At 38.0% G+C, this 23,296-nt stretch overlaps 1 protein-coding gene across 1 annotated transcript in view; it reads left to right on the forward strand.

Annotated features, from left to right (window-relative positions):
* HCRTR2 (hypocretin receptor 2) overlaps positions 1-23,296 on the forward strand; it is a 200,600-nt gene that overhangs the window by 118,291 nt on the left and 59,013 nt on the right. The gene's annotated exons all lie outside the window — the stretch shown is intronic.

Here is a 23,296-nt window from a genome sequence, read left to right on the forward strand (position 1 = left end):
TCTGAGATGGGGTTGTTTAAGTATTCAACTTCCTCTTCTGTTAATCTGGGCAATTTGTATTTTTTAAAATATTCATCCATCTCGTTTAGATTATCGAATTTGTGGGCATAAAGTTGGGCAAAGTAATTTCTAATTATTGTTTTAATTTCCTCCTCATTGGAGGTGAGTTCACCCCTTTCATTTTTAATATTAGTAATTTAGTTTTCTTCTTTCTTTTTTAAAATCAGATTGACCAAAGGTTTATCAATTTTATTAGTTTTTTCATAAAACCAACTATTGGTTTTATTTATTAATTCAATAGTTTTCTTAATTTCAGTTTTATTAATCTCTCCTTTGGTTTTCAGTATTTCTAATTTGGTATTTACTTGGGGATTTTCAATTTGTTCTTTTTCTAGCTTTTTCAGCTACAAACCTAAGTCATTGATCTCCTCTTTCTCTATTTTATTTATGTAAGCATTCAAAGATATAAAACTTCCCCTAATAACTGCTTTTGCAGTATCCCATAAGTTTTGGTATGTTGTCTCACAATTGTCATTCTCTTGAACGAAATTTTTGATTGTTTCTATGATTTCTTCTTTCACCCAACCCTTCTTTAGAATTAGATTATTTAGTTTCCAATTGATTTTTGGTTTCTCTTTCCATGGCCTTTTATTACATGTAATTTTTAATGCATTATGATCTGAAAAGGATGCATTGATTATCTCTACCTTTCTGCACTGGATTGTGAGATTTTTATGTCCTAGTACATGGTCAATTTTTGTAAATGTTCCATGTACTGCTGAGAAAAACGTATATTCCTTTCTATTCCCATTTAATTTTCTCCAAAGATCTATCATATCTACCTTATCCAGAGTTTTATTTACCTCCTTAACCTCTTTCTTGTTTATTTTGAGGTTGTATTTATCGAGTTCAGAGAGGGGGAGGTTGAGGTCCCCCACTAGTATAGTTTTGCTATCAATTTCTTCCTTCAACTCCCCCAACCTCTCCTCTAAGAATCTGGATGCTATACCACTTGGAGCATACATGTTTAGTAGTGGTATTGTTTCATTGTCTATGGTGCCTTTTAGCAGGATATAGTTTCCATCCTTATCCCTTTTGATTAGATCTATTTCTGCTTTTTCTTTGTCTGAGATTAGGATTGCTACTCCTGCCTTTCTTACATGAGCTGAAGCACAATCTATTCTGCTCCATCCTTTGACCTTTATCCTATGTGTATCCCCCCGTTTCAAATGTGTTTCTTGTAAGCAGCATATTGTTGGATTATGGCTTTTAATCCATTCTGCTATCCGTCTCCATTTTATGGGAGAGTTCATTCCATTCACATTCACAGTTATGATTACAATCTGTGTATTTCCCTCCAACCTCTTTCCCACCATTTGTGCTTTTAGCTCTCCCATCTCCCTTCCCCTCCTCAATAGTATTCACTTTTCTCCCCCTCCTCCTGCAGCCTTCCCCTCCTTCTTTTAGCCCCCCTCCCTTTTACTCCCCTTTACTCTTATTGCTTCTTTCCTCGCTTTTAGCCACCCTCCCCTCTCTTCCCCCTTCCCCTCCTACTACCTATAGAGCTAGTTAGGATTATCTACTTAAGATTATTGTTCCCTCCTTTGAACAAATCAGATGAGAGTACCTCTCAAACAATGCTCATCTCCCTCCCCTCCTTCCCTCTACTATAGTTTTGTACTTCTTCCTGTGATATAATTTGCCATTTTCTGCTTCCCCCTTTTCACACCTCCTATTACAATCCCTTCTCATACTTAAATCATATTTTTGACATGACATCATTTACTTTATGCCCGTTCCCTCGACATATATCCCTTTTATCATAATAGCTGCACAGTTCTCAAGATTAACAGGTATCATCTTCCCTTACAGGGAGGTAAAGAGTTTGCCCTAACTGAGTAGCAAATTTTGTTTTTGTTTTTCCCCCCCCTGTTTACCTTTTTATGATTCTCTGGAGACCTGCATTTGAAGATCCAATTGTCTATTGAGTTCTGGTGTTTTGGTCAGGAAGGTCTGGAAATCCCTTATTTCGTTGAATGACTTTCTCCTTGCCTGAAATGTTATGCTGAACTTTGCTGGGTAGTTGATCCTTGGTCGAAGTCCCAACTCCTTTGCCTTACGGAATATTGGGTTCCAATTCTTTCGATCTTTTAATGTAGAAGCTGCAAGGTCCTGTGTGATCCTGACTGTGTGTCCTTGATATTTGAATTGTTTCTTTCTGGCTGCTTGTAGTGTTTTCTCCTTCACTTGATAGCTTTGGAATTTGGCAACGATATTTCTTGGGGTTTTGAGTTTGGGATCCCTTTCAGGAGGGGAACGGTGGATTCTTTCGATGACTATTTTGCCCTCTGAGTCTAGAACTTCTGGGCAGTTTTCCTTGATGATTTCCTGGAAGATATTGTCCAGACTCTTTTCTTCATCATGGGTTTCTGGCAGGCCAATAATTCTTAAATTTTCTCTCCTGGATCTATTTTCCAGGTCAGTTGTTTTTCTAATTAAATATTTTACATTTTCTTCTATCTTTTCATTCTTTAGATTTTGTTTGACTGATTCTTGTTGCCTCATTGAGTCATTAGTTTCTACTTGCCCAATTCTAATCTTGATCGTATTGTTTTCTTCAGTTAGCTTTCGCATCTCCTTTTCCATCTGGCCAATTTTTCCCTTTAAGGAGCTATTTTCTCCATTTAATTTTTGTACTTCTTTTTCCATTCGACCAATTTTCCCAGTTCGGTTTTGGGTTTCCTTTTCCATTTGATTAGCTCTTCCTTTTAGGGAATTATTCTCTCCAGTTAATTTTTGAACTTCCTTTTCCATTTGTTCAATTTTCCTTTTCAGAGTGATGTTCTCATCAGTGAATTCTTTTTTTTATAATTTTAAAATCATTGGCCAGTTTTTCTTTTATATCCTTCTTCAGATGTTCCAGGTAATCTAGTTGTGCTTGCGAGAAATTCATAGTCCCATCTGAGGTTTCAGATGGAAGTACAGTCTCAGCTCTGACCTCTTTGGAGTTTGTGTTTTGGTCCTTATCCCCATAGAAAGATTCTATGGTTTTTTCACTTTTTGTCTGCTTTTTCTGATTCATGATGTTGGCTGAGTGTTGTAGCTTCTGGTTCTTTCAGTCAGAAGGTACAGATCTTTAAGTTGAGCTGATGTGTGTCTAGGCTAAAAGCAGGCCTTTTTTTTTTTTGTTTCCCAGATCAGCCCTGGGGTTAGCTTGTTAGGTGTGTGGGAGGGGTGGTCTGGTCTCAGGAGATCTCCTCAGCTGACCTGAGGCAAAGGCAAGGTCAGGGGATGGTGATCCCAGCTTCCCTATTGTCTTCCCTTTTCCCCTGGATGGCTGGGGCATGCCTAGAAGCTAATGTGTGTTCCCACCCCTCCTGGCGCTTGTCTCCCGGCTCTGAGGCTTGCCTGGGTCTCAGTGCGAATTTTCTCTGACCTGGGTCATCTGTCCTTCCAGATCACCTCCACCACAGCAGGAAGAATCCCCCTTTTCTATTTTTCTAGCCTCTGGTGTTATGAGACTATTTGCCCCCTTCTGCTGTTCCCACTGATTCAGGTTTTATCTGGGGAAATATTTTATGGTTCTTTCACGGTCATCAGGGGGGAGGAGAGAGCATTTACTGATCACTCTGCCATCCTGGCTCCCGGAAGTTCAAGTAGGTTTCTTACCGAAGTTTAGTCTTCAGGCTGAAGGTTTCAAGGGCTGCTGCACTGATATCTGGCACTCAGCGGCTCTCACCAGCTCGGTTTGGCTTGTCTCCTGCTCCGCTGGTTTCGCCCGCCACTTTCTGGCTTCTCAGGTCCCTTCCGCCCTGCTGCGCTGACCGCGCTGCACTGTGTGCTGGGGGCTTACCCCCGTGGAACAGATCCTTCCCGTGGACCTTCCAGTCTAACTTGGGCTCCGAATCTGTCAAAGTCTGTCACCCACTGGATTCCACACCTCCAAAGTTTGGTCAGATTCTCCTTTCAGAGATATCCAGAGGAGTTTGTCCAGGAGCTTAGGTGAGTCGTTGCTTTCACTCCGCCATCTTGGCTCCGCCCCCCCCATTTTGTCTCTTTGGTGAATTAGATCTTCACTGTTTGGGTAAAGAACCATAATATCTATTTGGTTGGATTTTTTTTTTTAATGCATTACTGCCTTTCTTATTTTGACCACCTTTCAGTAAATTGATGTTTTGAATAATTGCTTGCCCTATGGGGAAAAAAAAAGAATACAGCATAACAAAACTGAATAATTAGGAAAAACATCACAAAAGGACTTGCTTTGAACACCAAACAGAGATTTTGTATTTAAATATGGAGATGATAGGAAGCTATTCACGTTTAATGCATGGAAAGGTTATGTATGTGAATGTGTACTTTAAGAAAATCTCTTTTTTGGCTGAACTGAGGATGGACTGGAGTGGGAAGGTACTTTAGTCAGGCAGGCCAACCAGCAGTCTATTTCAATAATCTGGATGTGAAGTGATGAGGGACTGCACCAGAGTGGTGACTGCGTAGAAAGAGAAAAGGGGACTTATTTGAGAGATGTAGCAGGGGTGAAATTCACAGGCTTTGGCAACAGATTGGATATGGGTAGTAGGATATAGCAAGGAGTCAGGATGATCCCTAGACTGTGATCTTAAGGGACTGGAAGGATGGTATGAAAATAATTTGAAGATCCTCCAAATTAAGTTATTATATATTTTGATTATGCATGTGTTATGATCTCATCACTGAGGGAAACATTTGATTGGATGGGATTGAAGATATGCTGGAGTATACAGTGGTATCTGATGATTTTAATTCAAAGGAGTAGAGTGGAATACAGGAGGAGATACATTTTGAATAATAAGGTGTGCTATTAGGAAACTACTTACAAACTGAAACAGAGGAGTGAAGAGGAGTAGTAGGTTTAAGAGTTAAAGGAAATTCAATTTTTGTCATGTTGAGTCGTGATGAGCTCATAGTGCACCATGTAGAGACAGTTCCAAGAGGTAGTTAGAAATATAAGATTCATGCTAGGAAGAGATTTGAGGATGGATTCATAGTTCATCCATTCAACAAAAACGATGTCTTATGTGCAAAGAATTGTTCTGGAAACAAAGTCACAAGGGCAAAAAAGGCCCAATCCCTGGGTGGGAGAAATATAACATGAACACAGTTATGTACAATGCAAATTGGGCTAAATACAAAATAGATATAAAAAATAGTCAAAATGCAGTAGGAAAATTTGAGGAGTAAAAACACTTTTAATTAGGGAGAGGAGATCAAGGAAGACTTTATGAAAAAAAGTGGTACATGAATTTAGCCTTGAAGAAAGAAAGGATTCTGAAAGGGTAGAGGAAGAAAAGAATACATTCTGGAATAATGGATTGTTATTATAGAAGTGCTGACAAGAGACAAGGAAATTTGTAAGACTGAGAAAGAAATGGAAGAAAGTAACGCCAAAAGAGAAGGGATGGAATAGGAAAATATTGAAATGGGGGGAATTAAAAAAGAAACTAGTAATCATGATGAATATAAAAAACAAGCTTAGAAATTTTAAGGGAAAGCTATGGAACCAAAGACCAAAGGAAGAGTTAAAAACCAAGAAAGAGAAAGGAACAATACAGCAACATGGCAGATGAAACTCAAATAGGCCCCTTTACTGTTACTCAGTCAATATGCCATGTGCATTCCATTCTGGGTTAAATAATTATAATTCTCTAGAAATTCCAGGCCATACATGGGGATAGCGTATACTGGAACTATTCTTTAAGTTCCTCTTATAGTTTTCTTTTGTTCTCCTGTGTAAATACTTTTCTATGTTCAACACCTTAGTAGCCTGAGTGTATGTAAGGGAGTTAAAGACATTTTTTGACAAACAAAGTATGTAAGTTATTGAAATTGTTGAGGCTCCCAGGAATTCCTAGGGCCATGAGATATAGAGAGTTGTTTAGATTTATATATAGAAATTATCTCCTATACCATCCATTCTGAACTGCACCTTACCAAGAGTTCCCCTTCCAACACTATTGGTAATTATTCCTCCTGTCACTCTGCCAAAGACAGCCACTTCTACCTTTGGACAGCCATAATTTTAGGATTTTTTTTTCCTTTACATCCAGCCTTCATCTGACTCTCCATACTGTGTACCCATTATTCCTTGCTCAGCTCCTGGAATCTAATGGAATAATGCTAATTCCACTTTCATGATAAGGTCTTTCAAATACTTGGAGATATTTCCAAGTCTTCATTAAGTTCAATTACTTCAACTAATGGAGGGAGAAAACAACAGGGAGAAGGTGAGTCAAGGAAAACTGGAGAAGAACCTTGAAGAAAGAAAAGAGATACTGAAAGGGAAAGAGGAGAAAGTACCTTCCAGGCATGAAGCACAATTTAGTGCTATCCTCTTTTGACAGAGGAAGTTTTTCATATGGGAGTTCGCAATGTCAATGAAAATGCAGGTTCAGGGCCTATCCCTGCCCTTTACCATGTCCTGATGTATCAATGTGTACTTCCTTGTATTATCATGGTTATTCACTTTGGGAAGCACATATTGCTTCTTGTCTTTGTCTTTCCTAAAACTGGTGTCTCTAATACATACAGGTACTATAAATTTTGTCAGACTAAAACAGTATTCAGAAGTATCACTTTCTAGAGCATCAGTTGGATGTTCTGGGGTATGCTGACATTCAGTTTATGTACATGGTACAGAGGAACAAGTGATAGGAATGTGCTATTTCCTGAGGGGTATGTGGTGATTAAGAGTGTGCCAAGTAGAAGAATGTTTTAGGCTGCATTGATCCCAAATTAGAATGTCAAAGTGGAGAAATGTCTGTGAAATTGATTCATAGTAAAGTCTCCTTTATAAGTTGAAGGAACTTAGATAATTGAATCTACAAAAGATAAGAGAAAGGGAATAAGCACTTATACAGTGCCTGTTATATGCCAGGCACTATGCTAAATAAGCATTTTACATATATCTCATGTGATTCTCATAACAACCTTATGGGTGAGTGTTGCTATTTTCCCCATTTTACCACTGAAGAAACTGAGGGAGACATAAATTAAGTGACTTGCCAAGTCTGAGGCCATATTTGAATTCTAATATTCCTGACTCCAAGCCCACTGTTCTACCCACTGTGCCATTCAGCTGCCTCAGAATGATTTCAAGCATTTGAAAGTCATCATGTGCAAGAGGGCTTAAGTTTGTCCAGTTAGGAAATAGGAAGCAGACCTAGAAACAATGAATAGAAGATGTGGAGAAGAGAGTCAGTGAGGTGGTACAGTGGAGAGAGTGCCAGCCTTGGAGTCAGGAGGACCTGAGTTCAAATCCAGCCTCGGACAGTTACCAGTTGTGTGACTCTGGGCAAGTCACTTTATCCCAATTGCCTCCACACACACAAAAAAAGATGTGGAGAAGCAAACAGAAAAAGGTTTGATGTAAGGAACAACTTCAACAAATAGAACAGACCCAAGCTGATTATAGTGGCATATGGGAAAGATTATGATGAGGATACTTAGGTAAGGGAATTTCATGTTATTTCTTGTTCCGGATATAGAGATTTTGAAGTAATCTGTGTAGGGAACTTAATCAGAGGAGTTCACTAGCAGCTGGATATACTTACCTCCATTTAAGACTCATATTGTATTTTGATCTATAGGGTGTGGATAAGACCACTGGCAATCTTCTTGAAGGGGTTTAGGAATGTGTTCTGGTATGGGTTCATTAACACTTGATTGAGGATGATTGGAAGGAATCATGATTCAGTCAAAAGACTCTTGAATTTGGAGTGAAATCTTGTCTCTGCCACTATCTTTGTGATCTTGATCAAGTAACTTAGTCTTTCTGAGAATGTCCCTCAGATTCACTCATCCTTCAAACGAGAGAGTTAGATGAAATGTCTGTAAAGTACCTTCCAGCTCAAAATGATTGATTCTGTGTTTAAGTTCTAGATCTAGGGGTTAATTGGATTCACTTGCATGGCTGTGGGTTGAAGTAATCCCTTTGTATTATGTATATAATTGGGGGCTGGCAGACTGGCGGTTTTGAGGTTTAGGGATCCAAAATAGCAACACTCCGGGTCCTGCCCAAATGAATTCGACCCAAGCCTTCTTTCAGCCAAAGTAAAATAAAGTTTATTAAAGATTTGCCATCCTGGGTAGACTTTTAAGAAATCCCACCATTGGCTAGACTCTTAAGGAATCTGAACATTGGTGATACTTGTATTGACAAGCTGGGCAGATTGAATCTGAGCCAGAATGAATCTGAACTAGGCTGAATCTGAGCCCCTTCATGGAGGAAAGATGGATCTTATATACTGAAGACTGTGGGAAGGATCTAGGGGTGACCAAGTAGTCTGGGGTGACTACAGGATGAGTTTAGGGAAGGTCTTGAGGAGAAGTTTAAGGAGGATTTTGATAGGACTGGGATGACTAGAGGTCAGACTCCAGGAACCAAAGGAATAGAATTTTGATAAGATCAAGGATAGGAGGTAGCCAGAGGCAATCTGGAAGTAACAGATAATGGAAGGCTAGTCTAAGCTGAGGGTAATAGATTTGGGCATGAAAAGTTAGATCAAGCAAGAAAATTCAAGGAGAGTTCAAGGTGGGGTTTTCCAGGCCCTATGGACAAATGGGACTCAAATTCTTTTGGGGTAAAGGGTGAAGGTCTCACTTGGACCTATACCCCATCAACAGTAGCTGCTTTTTAGAAATCCTGATAAAGATGAACACAGAAACTAGAAACAGGATAGGCTTTAGTGGCAGGATATGAGCAAAGCCTGTTCCTCTACATATCCTTTCCTCTCCCTCCTCCACATGATGTTCATTTTACCCTTGGGCAATAGCACTTTGCAGTCTCACATCTCCTAATATACTTGGCTAGTTTGGTGAGGGATGTCCCTGGAGTTTGTTTTTCTCTAGGCTAAGTCCCTGAACTAAGCTGTGGAGAGGCAGAGATGGAAGTTCTCCGATCCATGGAGAACAAACATGGAGGGAAATTATGTGTCTTAGTATGGAGAGTTCATATGCCCCAAACTTTTGGGAAAAATGTTTCCAGTTCCTGAATTACAGTCCAGTATATGGGCCTGAAACTGGAGAAGTCACAATACAAAGGAGCAAAAATCCTGGACATTGCCTTATACTAAAATGGTGAATTGTCCAGATGGTACCTATCCATTGAAAGAAACAGGGCTGGCTCTCTGGCAACCACAAAACTTTGATCCCTTTCTGGAAACCAAAACTTGCAATTTGTTTTTGATGCTTATAGACACTGGGAGAAAATTTCCTCAAGGGGGGGAATTTTTACTAAATGACTACTGTGCTTCAGGTAAACATTTTTAAAATATTATCTTATTTGATTTTCACAATACTGGGGTAGGTATTATTACTATACTTATTTGATAGTTGAGGAAACATACAAATAGAAGTTAAGTGACTTGCTTACTGTCACACATCTAGTAAGTGTATGAATCTATATTCCAGACCCAGTGCTCTGTCTACTGTGCCACCTAGATGTCTCTAAGGATAAAACTTTATGGTAGATCCCCAAAGCTGGAAGCCTATATCAGTCCCTAGGCTAGAGAAGGAACTTAAGAGAATGAAGGCTGAAATATCTCTAGCACCCCTAAAGGCATGTCTTTTCTGAGGAGAATCCAAACCATAAGGTTTTGCTATGACTGGAATAACATAGAGGTCCTTAAAATAGAGCTTACAGTTGAAAGTGGGATTCCTTGAACAAAAGGATGAGAATGGTATCCCTTGTTTACAATGTACTCTAGGTTTTGCATTTTCCATAGAGTAAAATAAAGAATGATATTTAATCTATGTATGTATGTATATATATATATATATATGTACACATATATATGTACACACACACATATATACAGGCATACGTGTGTGTGTGTGTGTGTGTGTATTGTTACCTAAGGTACTTGTGAGAACCTCTTGTCCCATATTAGAAGAATCCCAGATACTAGCTATATTTTGTTGTTAGCAGGGGGATACTGGGTGGAAGAAAATAAACAAAATCAACTCACCACCCTACAACAAGAACAACAAAAATGGAACTTAATCCATGTAAGCCTGAAACGTCGTCCCTTGAGCTATAGCTTCCATTTGCATAAAGGTGGGCAAATGAGATCACCAAGAGAGGGAGTAAAGAGTGAGGCAAGAAGCCTCCAGACTGAGCCTTGGGGGACACCCACATTTAGAGGGTAATGAGTATTGAAGTTCCCATTCATATTGGGGTACCTAATTTGAAACCTAATATTGTCAGTGATGTCAGCAGTTAAGAACCTTTTCCAAAATGTGAGGTTGTTGGACTGCAGTTAGTACTTTGTCAAGATTCAACAAGGTATCTTCATTTCTGTTCTTCTGGTGCAGTTCCATTAAGATATTTCAGTGCATACAATATTTGTGTCAGGTTGGTCTGATCTTTCCTGGAAAAATAAATATTTATGGTGCAGTAGAGAACGCCAGTGGCAGATGGGTCAGCCAAGTTCAAGAATTATAGCATTTATTGACAAATTGGGGACATAATGACCCATACCCTTAAAAGGATCCCCAGCATGTAATATGTCATTTTAAGGTCAAGAGCCTGTAACGCAACAACCACTTATTGAAAATGGGTCTGAAAGTCAGTATTCACATATCCTAATGTCTGACCTTTTGCATTATCTATCAATGAAAAACAACTGCATTTGCTCCCGAAACACAGCATTTAGATGGGTTCTCTGCTTAAAAGGTGCATCCAATTAACCAACCATTATTACTGGACCTTATGCCTATTTAAGTGAAGGCTTCTTTATGCCTTGATGTCAGTCACGAAAACAATGTCATTTCTGGCGACGTGTAGTCAGATAATTGACTAGCTAGACTTATACTTAAATCCCTTATTAAATTAAAAGAAAGGACAAAATGATGAAAGGAAAAATACTATGTGCAATTTTTAAGAGTCAAGCCAATATAAAACAAGTTATTGATTCTGAAAAATGACAAATTGAAGAGAGTAAATAGTCAGTTTAATGATCACAATAAACATATGTTTGTTGAATCAAGTTTATTTTCTTGGAGTTGTGCAATATGTCAGTAATCATAATGAGGAGCCCAAAGTAGCCTAGAAACTGCCAACTAGAACTCCATCTCCTTACTTGGCAGAGAGAACTGGCAGTGAATGGCATTCTTTTGGAGTAAAGCATCATTTTCAAAACATTACAGCTGGTGATGATGCAAAATTTCAAGAAACATTACCCCTCCAAACAACAACAAAGAAGAGAAAAAGAGGCTGTATAAAGCTTGCTGCCAGACACTAAGGTTTAGAAAATTCATTAAAGACATTGAATTTTTTTGACATTTAATCATTTGATAAATGAAACTGGAAGCTCAATAACAAATAGACATGAGACAGATCTACAAGAATTTCTCATAATAGCTCAATGATTGATCATCTGTTGATTAATTATGATAGTTTACAGACCACTTCACACATATTATCTTGATATTCATTTCTGAAGCAGGCACTATAGGTATTATCATCTGTCTTGTAAATATTTGTGACCCAGAAAACCTAAGTGAATTGCCCAAGGTCACACAACTAGGAATTAACAGTCAAAATTTGAACTTAGATCTTCTGATGTCAAACTTAGGAACTGATTGGCTGTAACATGATGTTTTCCAACATCTCAAAGGTGATAATATGCCTGAATGAAAAAATATTCCAGTTGGCATTATGTTTAAAAATCAATAAAAAATACACCAGTGACTACTGAATAGAAAGCTTAATTTCTCATCTCTAGATGAATAGGAGAAAGAATTTGAGTTTGTCTAACATATGAGAAACTATCTATTCCTTTCATGGAGCCATGGAGCCTCTTTCAAGATTCTCCCTGTCTTAAAAGCCCATTTCCTCCCCAGCTCTAGGACTCAGAATTATCCAATACAACAATCATTTGAGACTCAAAATTTCAGATAACTTAAAGAGTAATAGATATTTGGATGGTGGGCATAAATAGGCTGTGGCATATTACCAGTGACTTGATGACTTGGACATAAAGAGTGAACAAATGGTATCATCAAAGATTATGAAAGGAAGTTTACAGATCTTACCTAAGAGTTTTGGTGTTTGTTTTGTTTTCAGCATGGGAACTCTTCCTTTTATGAAGATCTAAACTTTTGACTAAGCAGATAATTGTGAAGGCACATGACATTTAAGTGATTTGTTTGGTGTCACACTGTGTCAGAGATGGAACTTGAACCCAGGTGCTAGTGATTCCAAGGTCTACATTTATTGTATCACACTAGTCTCTTGGTGGTGAAGGATTTGGGAGTCCAAGAGCCTTATGTTTTTAGAGTTGGAGAGCAGATGGAAAAGAGAATACCTCTCATCTGTCATAAACAACTTATTCATTGATGCTATTATGTCAAGTAACATATATCCAGAAAAAAAAAGTGAATTAGTGAGGAATTAGTGAGTGAAGTAAAGTATTATGTTGTTATCCCCCAAAATATGAAGAGATCCAGAAGGCCTCCGGAAAATGTTTTTCATCACCTATGGAGGTTTTATGGAAAGACACAATAAACAGGAAGTGTACTGGTAACTATCTATGAGAGGGGCAGAAATATTCCCATACTGATTCATTCATAGACTTATAGGATTATAGATTAAGAGCTGGAATGCACTTTTGACATTAGCTAGTCCAATTTTATCGATGAATAAACTAAGGCTTAGAGAGATTAGGAACTTGCCCATCGTCACAGAGCTAATACTTGGAAAATATGAGTGTAGGTCCTCTGACTCCAAGACCAACACATGTTTCACTGTATTAACACTCCTCTATAATGGACTATCAAAGTAGATAGTGTTCCTTTAGAAACTTTGTAGGTAAATGGGCAATTTATATAATCTTTATATTTTTACTTCTTGAAGTGTAGTAATCAGTTAATTCCCATTTCCTTGGGACTGAATGGACTTTAGATATTAAGACGATCACAATGATAATTATATTATTTTGGAAATTTAATAAAACAAGATTGACATATAGCCTTATCCCACTTCTGTAGATAGCTCATACAAAGCAAATCATCCCTGATGGACCCTTTCCAAGTAAAAATGCTTTTGTTAATAGAAGGAAGGAAGTGGGGGAAGCCCTTGATTTTGCCTCTGATTCATCATGTAGCCCTGAACAAATAGTTTTACCTCTCTACTTCTCAGTTTGCTTAAATTATAAAATGACTTGATTGGCCTAGATGATTAGCTAATTAGATAATTTCTAATACTTCCAACATACACAGACACACCACACCTGATGCTAAGAATTTATTTTACACAGTAAAACACATGTAGAAGGGACCATGCTAATAGGTACAGGGAATAAAAAGGTATGATATAATTCTTTCCATTCTCTACTCATTCACTTTTTTCAGTTTCCATATTACCTGTGTCTGATTTAATAGACGTTAATGAACAATATAGAGACTACCTCTCTTCATAGAGAATGATGTATGTTTCCTAAAGATTCTATACAGGAGGTTTACAGGTTTACAGTAGCAATGGGAGAACTGATTAGTTAGGATCTAACCCAAAAGCATTGTTCAGTGCCAAATGGGGAAACTAAAGACAAAAAAGTTTTTGTTTTGATTAGCAAGTAGCTGTTCAAAAAAGCTCCTGTGATTTATTGTCACATTCCCCCAAAAGAATGACGTTAATCCAACTCAGCTCCCATGAGGGGCAAAAATATTTATAATGTTCATCTATTCAGCTCATGAAACTATAAGTAGCTGAATCAAGGGAAACATGCTTTGAAATTTCATTTGTTAAACACAAAGTACTACATAAAATATATATCATCTTCATTTATAACAGAAGCTGGCTAATGATTTCATAATTGAAAGGTATACATTTTTCCAAAGAGAGCGCTTCCTTCTAATTCTAGCTTAGGTGCCAGTGGGTTTAACGTGGCCAATCCTATTAGCTAAAAGGTCATTGTTGGCTTTGGCTTTCATTTAACTTGCTGTCAGGTGCTTACTATTCCGGTGATTTATTTGGGCTGAAGGATACATTATGGAAATAGTCGTTGCTGCTGCTTTGTGTATTTATTTATACTCTCTTCCAAAACAGCTGCTTAGCTCCTTAAAATCAGATGCAGCCTAACTCACAGTAGCTTCTGTGTTCAGGGTTCTCAACCTGTAATTTTAAGACCCTCCATAGTCTGACACCTAGTGCCCTTTCTAGACTTATTTCACATTCATCCTCTTTGAAAATTTTACATTTTAGCCAGATTAGATAACTAATTTTCCATCTCTGAGTTCTGTACTTTGCTAACCCCGTCCCCATGCCTTCATGCCCATCTTGGTGTCTTAGAATCTGTATCGTCATTCAAGACTCAGTTCAGGTGCTATCTCCTTAAAGACTTTCTTAGTCCCTTTGTAAATGTACCTAACAAGATAATTTGTTCTTCAAGCTAATGTACTGAAGGAGTAGACCTCACAATGAAGATGAAGAAGAGTTTCAACAGGAGTGGAAAAATAAGGAAGCTATAATCAAAGGAGGCATTATAATGGTTCTGCCAAGGTGGTGGTTGGATGACTGGATTTATTTTAAAGCAATCTACATTTTAAAACTGTCTGTTCCTTACTACCTGGGTGATTTGGGGCAAGTTACTTCCCCTATTTTGAGCATTAGCCCCCTTATTTCTAAAAAAGAGGGTGATGGTCTGTATCAAGCATTCTTAGTGGAGTTCATGAACATTGATAGATTTCAGGGAGTCTATGATCTTGGATGGCAAAAAATACAGATTTATTTTCATCAACCTCTAATGAAAATTTAGCATTTCATTCAAATATTAATATAGAGGGACCTGAGAAGCCCGAGAGTGGCGGGCGAAACCAGCGGAGCAGGAGACAAGCCAAACCGAGCCAGTGAGAGCTGCTGAGAGCCAGATATCAGCGCAGAAACCCTTGAAACCTTCAGCCTGAAGACTAAACTTCGGTAAGTCACCTACTGGAACTTCCGGGAGCTAGGATGGCGGAGTGATCAGTAAATGCTCTCTCCTCCCCCCTGATGACCATGAAAGAACCATAAAATTCTTCCCCAGATAAATCCTGGATCAGCGGGAACAGCAGAAGGGGGCAAATAGTCTCATAACACCAGAGGCTGGAAAAATAGAAAAGGGGGATGCTTCCTACTGTGGCGGAGGCGATCTGGAAGGACAGACAACCCAGGGCAGAGAAAATTCGCACTGAGACCCAGGCAAGCCTCAGAGCCAGGAGACAAGCCCCAGGAGGGGCGGGAACACGCATTAGCTTCTAGGCGTGCCCCAGCCCTCCAGGGGAAAAGGGAAGACAATAGGGAAGCTGGGATCACCATCCCCTGACCTTGCCTTTGCCTCAGGTCAGCTGAAGAGATCTCCTGAGACCAGACCACCCCTCCCACACACCTAACAAGCTAACCCCAGGGCTGATCTGGGAAACAAAAAAAAAAAAGGCCTGCTTTTAGCCTAGACACACATCAGCTCAACTTAAAGATCTGTACCTTCTGACTGAAAGAACCAGAAGCTACAACACTCAGCCAACATCATGAATCAGAAAAAGCAGACAAAAGTGAAAAAACCATAGAATCTTTCTATGGGGATAAGGACCAAAACACAAACTCCAAAGAGGTCAGAGCTGAGACTGTACTTCTATCTAAAACCTCAGATGGGACTATGAATTTCTCGCAAGCACAACTAGATTACCTGGAACATCTGAAGAAGGATATAAAAGAAAAACTGGGCAATGATTTTAAAATTATAAAAAAAAGAATTCACTGATGAGAACACCACTCTGAAAAGGAAAATTGAACAAATTGTAAAGGAAGTTCAAAAATTAACTGGAGAGAATAATTCCCTAAGAGGAAGAGTTAATCAAATGGAAAAGGAAACCCAAAACCGAACTGGGAAAATTGGTCGAATGGAAAAAGAAGTACAAAAATTAAATGGAGAAAATAGCTCCTTAAAGGGAAAAATTGGTCAGAAGGAAAAGGAGATGCAAAAGTTAACTGAAGAAAACAATACGATGAAAATTAGAATTGGGCAAGTAGAAACTAATGACTCAATGAGGCAATAAGAATCAGTCAAACAAAATCTAAAGAATGAAAAGATAGAAGAAAATGTAAAATATTTAATTGGAAAAACAACTGACCTGGAAAATAGATCCAGGAGAGAAAATTTAAGAATTCTTGCCTGCCAGAAACCCATTATGAAGAAAAGAGTCTGGACAATATCTTCCAGGAAATCATCAAGGAAAACTGCCCAGAAGTTCTAGACTCAGAGGGCAAAATAGTCATCGAAAGAATCCACCGTTCCCCTCCTGAAAGGGATCCCAAACTCAAAACCCCAAGAAATATAGTTGCCAAATTCCAGAGCTATCAAGTGAAGGAGAAAATACTACAAGCAGCCAGAAAGAAACAATTCAAATATCAAGGACACACAGTCAGGATCACACAGGACCTTGCAGCTTCTACATTAAAAGATCGAAAGAATTGGAACCCAATATTCCGTAAGGCAAAGGAGTTGGGACTTCGACCAAGGATCAACTACCCAGCAAAGTTCAGCATAACATTTCAGGCAAGGAGAAAGTCATTCAACGAAATAAGGGATTTCCAGAGCTTCCTGACCAAAACACCAGAACTCAGTAGACAATTTGATCTTCAAATGCAGGTCTCCAGAGAATCATAAAAAGGTAAACAGGGGGGAAAAAACAAAAACAAAAACTTGCTACTCAATTGGGGCAAACTCTTTACCTCCCTATAAGGGAAGATGATACCTGTTAATCTTGAGAACTGTGCAGCTATTATGATAACAGGGATATATGTCGAGGGAACGGGCATAAAGTAAATGATGTCATGTCAAAAATATGATTTAAGTATGAGAAGGGATTGTAATAGGAGGTGTGAAAAGGGGGAAGCAGAAAATGGCAAATTATATCACAGGAAGAAGTACAAAACTATAGTAGAGGGAAGGAGGGGAGGGAGATGAGCATTGTTTGAGAGGTACTCTCATCTGATTTGTTCAAAGGAGGGAACAATAATCTTAAGTAGATAATCCTAACTAGCTCTATAGGTAGTAGGAGGGGAAGGGGGAAGAGAGGGGAGGGTGGCTAAAAGCGAGGAAAGAAGCAATAAGAGTAAAGGGGAGTAAAAGGGAGGGGGGCTAAAAGAAGGAGGGGAAGGCTGCAGGAGGAGGGGGAGAAAAGTGAATACTATTGAGGAGGGGAAGGGAGATGGGAGAGCTAAAAGCACAAATGGTGGGAAAGAGGTTGGAGGGAAATACACAGATTGTAATCATAACTGTGAATGTGAATGGAATGAACTCTCCCATAAAATGGAGACGGATAGCAGAATGGATTAAAAGCCATAATCCAACAATATGCTGCTTACAAGAAACACATTTGAAATGGGGGGATACACATAGGATAAAGGTCAAAGGATGGAGCAGAATAGATTGTGCTTCAGCTCATGTAAGAAAGGCAGGAGTAGCAATCCTAATCTCAGACAAAGCGAAAGCAGAAATAGATCTAATCAAAAGGGATAAGGATGGAAACTATATCCTGCTAAAAGGCACCATAGACAATGAAACAATATCATTACTAAACATGTATGCTCCAAGTGGTATAGCATCCAGATTCTTAGAGGAGAGGTTGGGGGAGTTGAAGGAAGAAATTGATAGCAAAACTATACTAGTGGGGGACCTCAACCTCCCCCTCTCTGAACTCGATAAATACAACCTCAAAATAAACAAGAAAGAGGTTAAGGAGGTAAATAAAACTCTGGATAAGGTAGATATGATAGATCTCTGGAGAAAATTAAATGGGAATAGAAAGGAATATACGTTTTTCTCAGCGGTACATGGAACATTTACAAAAATTGACCATGTACTAGGACATAAAAATCTCACAATCCAGTGCAGAAAGGTAGAGATAATCAATGCATCCTTTTCAGATCATAATGCATTAAAAATTACGTGTAATAAAAGGCCATGGAAAGAGAAACCAAAAATCAATTGGAAACTAAATAATCTAATTCTAAAGAAGGGTTGGGTGAAAGAAGAAATCATAGAAACAATCAAAAATTTCATTCAAGAGAATGACAATTGTGAGACAACATACCAAAACTTATGGGATACTGCAAAAGCAGTTATTAGGGGAAGTTTTATATCTTTGAATGCTTACATAAATAAAATAGAGAAAGAGGAGATCAATGACTTAGGTTTGCAGCTGAAAAAGCTAGAAAAAGAACAAATTGAAAATCCCCAAGTAAATACGAAATTAGAAATACTGAAAACCAAAGGAGAGATTAATAAAACTGAAATTAAGAAAACTATTGAATTAATAAATAAAACCAATAGTTGGTTTTATGAAAAAACTAATAAAATTGATAAACCTTTGGTCAATCTGATTTTAAAAAAGAAAGAAGAAAACCAAATTACTAATATTAAAAATGAAAGGGGTGAACTCACCTCCAATGAGGAGGAAATTAAAACAATAATTAGAAACTACTTTGCCCAACTTTATGCCCACAAATTCGATAATCTAAACGAGATGGATGAATATTTTAAAAAATACAAATTGCCCAGATTAACAGAAGAGGAAGTTGAATACTTAAACAACCCCATCTCAGAAAAAGAAATTGAACAAGCCATCAATGAACTCCCTAGGAAAAAATCTCCAGGGCCAGATGGATTCACAAGTGAATTCTATCAAACATTTAAAGAACAGTTAATTCCAATACTACATACACTATTTTTGAAAATTGGGGAAGAAGGAGTCCTCCCAAATTCTTTCTATGATACAAATATGGTTTTAATACCCAAACCAGGAAGAGACAAAACAGAGAAAGAAAATTATAGACCAATTTCCCTAATGAATATAGATGCAAAAATTTTAAATAAGATTTTAGCAAAACGAATACAGCATCTTATCATGAGATTAATACATTATGATCAGGTAGGATTCATACCAGGACTACAGGGCTGGTTCAATATTAGGAAAACTATTAGCATTATCAATCACATCAACAACAAAGCTAACAAAAACCACATGATTATCTCAATAGAAGCAGAGAAAGCTTTTGACAAAATACAACATCCATTCCTACAAAAAACACTGGAGAACGTAGGAATAAAGGGAACTTTCCATAAAATAATAAGCAGTATCTATCTAAAACCTTCAGCAAGCATTATATGCAATGGGGATAAGCTAGATGCATTCCCAATAAGATCAGGGGTGAAACAAGGTTGTCCATTATCACCACTATTATTCAATATGGTACTAGAAATGTTAGCTGTAGCAATTAGACAAGATAAAGATATTCAAGGAATAAGAATAGCCAAAGAAGAAACTAAGTTATCACTCTTTGCAGATGATATGATGATTTACCTAGAGAATCCCAGAGATTCAAGTAAAAAATTACTTGAATTAATAAACAACTTTGGCAAGTTGCAGGTTACAAAATAAACCCACACAAATCTTCTGCGTTCCTATATATTAGCAACAAAGTCCAACAGCAAGAGATAGAAAGAGAAATCCCATTTAAAGCTAAGGTAGACAGTATAAAATACTTAGGAGTCTACCTGCCAAAACAAACCTGGGGATTATATGAACACAGTTACAAGACACTTTTTGCACAAATAAAGTCAGATTTAAGTAAGTGGAAAAACATTAGTTGCTCATGGGTAGGCCGTGCTAATATAATAAAAATGACAATTCTACCTAAATTAATATACTTATTTAGTGCCATACCAATTAAACTATCAGACAATTACTTTCTAGAGCTGGATAAAATAATATCAAAATTCATTTGGAAAAACAAAAGGTCCAGAATGTCAAAGGGACTAGTGAAAAGAAATGCTTGGGAAGGTGGCCTAGCGCTACCAGGCCTCAAACTGTACTATAAAGCAGCAATTATCAAAACCACTTGGTATTGGCTAAGAAACAGAGAGGTAGACAAGTGGAATAGACTTGGCACTCAAGATGCAGTAGGCAAGGAATATAGCAACCTTCTGTTTGATAAACCCAAGGACCCCAGCTTCTGGAATAAGAACTCATTGTTTGACACAAATTGCTGGGAAAACTGGATAACAGTGTGGCAGAAATTAGGCATAGACCCATACCTGACACCGTACACAAGAATAAAGTCCAAATGGGTACATGATTTAGGTATAAAGATTGATACCATGAATAAACTGGAGAATCAAGGAATAGTGTATTTATCAGATCTATGGAGAAGGGAAGAATTCTTTACTAAAGGAGAGATAGAAAGCATTATGAAATGCAAAATGGATAACTTTGATTACATTAAACTGAGAAGTTTTTGCACAACCAAACCCAATGCAAACAAAATCCGGAGGGATGTAGTAAATTGGGAAAGAATTTTTACAGCTAAGCTCGGGGATAAAGGCCTCATTTCTAGAATATATAGAGTACTGACCCAAATGCATAATCATACAAGTCATTCCCCAATTGATAAATGGTCAAAGGATATGAACAGGCAATTTTCAGAGGAAGAAATTAAAGCTATCTATAATCATATGAAAAAATGCTCTAAATCACTATTGATTAGAGAGATGCAAATCAAAACAACTCTGAGGTACCACATCACACCTATAAGATTGGCAAACATGACAGAACAAGAAAATGATAAATGCTGGAGAGGATGTGGGAGAGTTGGAACACTAATTCATTGTTGGTGGAGCTGCGAGCACATCCAACCATTCTGGAGAGCAATTTGGAACTATGCTCAAAGGGCTACAAAAATGTGCATACCCTTTGACCCAGCAATATCACTACTAGGACTGTATCCCCAAGAGATCATAAAAATGGGAAAGGGTCCCACATGTACAAAAATATTTATAGCATCACTCTTTGTAGTTGCCAAAAACTGGAAGTCAAGGGGATGTCCATCAATTGGGGAATGGCTGAATAAATTATGGTATATGAATATAATGGAGTACTATTGTGCCATAAGAAATGATGAACAAGAAGACTTCAGAGAGGCCTGGAAGGACTTATATGACCTGATGCTGAGTGAAAGGAGCAGAACCAGGAGAACTTTGTGCACAGCAACGAACACAGTGTGTGAGAGTTTTTTCTGGTAGACTTGGAATTTTGTAATAATGCAAAAACTTCTTATAAAAAAAAAATCCCAAAGGTGGTTCTCAAGGCAAAATGCCTTCCACACTCAGAGAAAAAAATATGGAAGTCACTCACAAAATGTAGCAGATCATGTTTGTGTACGTGTATGTGTTTGTGTATATGTTCTGATTTGTTATACGATTTCTTTCATTTATTTTAGTCTGACTACATAGCATGACCATAGTGAAAATATGCTCAATAGGAAAGTATATGTAGAATCTATACAGAATTGTATGCAGTCGTGGAGAGGGAGGGGGGTAGTGAGGGGTAGGTGGGGGGGATAAAATCTCAATTGTATGGCAGTGATTGTTCAACATTAAAAAATAAAAAAAAATAAAAAAATATTAATATAGAAATCATTATTGTGACAAATGGTACATATGCCTCACAGGACTGTAAAATGGGGCGAATGACAGGCAAAAAATGATCCTCTGATGAATTCCAACTCTAAATCTTTTGTTTTTCAATCATGTCTGACTTTTCGTGATGCCATTTGGGGTATTCTTGGCAAAGATACTGGCATGGTTTGCCACTTCCTTCTCAGCTGATTTTACAGATAAGGAATTGAGGCAAGCAGGGCTAAGTGACTTACCCATGGTCACACATCTAGTAAGTGTCTGAGGCCAGATTTGAACTCAGGAAGATGAGTCTTCTGATTTCAGGCCCAGGCCCTGTATCCACTGTGTCATCTAGCTGCCCAAAACCTTAAATTCATGATACTAAAAATTGGGAGCCTTAAAGGTGGAACACCTCTAAATGATGATTAGGTAAAAGGTGTGACTTCATTCCTTAGTAGCTGAAGAGGAGTTGAGAATAATTAAATACTTTTAACCAGTCCTGCTCCTAAGAGTCCACTGCTTTAGGAATAGATAGGTTTTTAAGTTTAGGTAATTTAGTTTTGTAAGGTGAGGAAATGATCAGCAATGTTGAATTATCCTCATTTGATGGGATAAATGACCCCTACTCCTCTTAATCCCTAAACATGAGCTATTATACTTTCAGGGTAAGGAAAACAGAGGCAATTAAAGGGCCTCAGGCTTTAGTGGTGTTGCTTCTCTTGGATGAGTAACATGGACATGAATTTCTAGTTACTAGTTGTCTTCTGTAATCAGGCTGCAGGTGCCAAGAGTAACTCTACATTATGATCTCCACACTAACCATCCCTTCAGGGCACCTCCTAAGGGTCTGTGAACACCTATTGATAACAAGCACAGCAGTGTTCACTGCCTTCTCTCCTGTCCTGCACACCAGGAGCCTTGGTATCAGTCCATGCTTTGATCCCTTACTTAAAGGGTGCCAGCCTCTTACTGCTTATTATCCTTATTAGCCTGATTATCCTTGTCCAGGGTCCTAATATTTCAATCAGCTACACTCTTTTTCTCTTTGTAGAGAGAAATGTTTTAGGGCTGATTTCCTTTGGAGGACTGTATCCCTTCAAATGGTTTCATAGTGTTCTTCAATGCAGAGTGCCTTCTTGCTGTTAGTATGTAGCATCTATAGGCACTGTATTGCTACTCTCTCATTTTCCCCCTAGAGCACGTATCTTTAAAAGTATTTGAATTATTCTGCACATTCCTTCAACTGGCATCCACACAGCAGTGACACCTTTAATACCCCACAAAATTTCTCATCACAAATGAAACTCTATTTTGTGACATTACCAGTAAAGAGTGCTTTTTTTAAAAAAGAGCATTTTTAATTTTTTTCAAGTCATGGAACAAAACAAGCGTCTCCATAACATAGATGATTGCACATAAAACTGCAAATTTATTTTTTAAAGTGGGTATTAGTGTCTTAAAACGCTTTAATTCTTAAATCATGCATTGAACTTCACTTCCCTATTGCCATATGTGTGAGGGCAGTGTACTTCTAATTTGTTTTTCCCTCCTAAATTTACTTTCTATTAATTTGAAATGACAGTTTTGGGGGCACTTGTCCCAACCACAGCGGTGTCCCATCTGTCAGTCTTGAAGAAAGGAATGGCACACTTTCATGCCTTTCTTCATTCTGTCAGACAGTTAAGGAGATGGGGAAAAGCAGAATTGCTAAGCCAAGTATGAGGGCGGAAGAGAGGAACAAGGGAATGAGCCTTATTTTTACAAGTTATCGATTACTCCTAGACTAAACTCCTTCAGTACAGAAACTGCTATTTATGTCTATA

The sequence above is a fragment of the Notamacropus eugenii genome, chromosome 2 (genome assembly GCF_028372415.1).
Source record: "Notamacropus eugenii isolate mMacEug1 chromosome 2, mMacEug1.pri_v2, whole genome shotgun sequence".
In the NCBI taxonomy this organism is placed as follows: Eukaryota; Metazoa; Chordata; class Mammalia; order Diprotodontia; family Macropodidae; genus Notamacropus; species Notamacropus eugenii.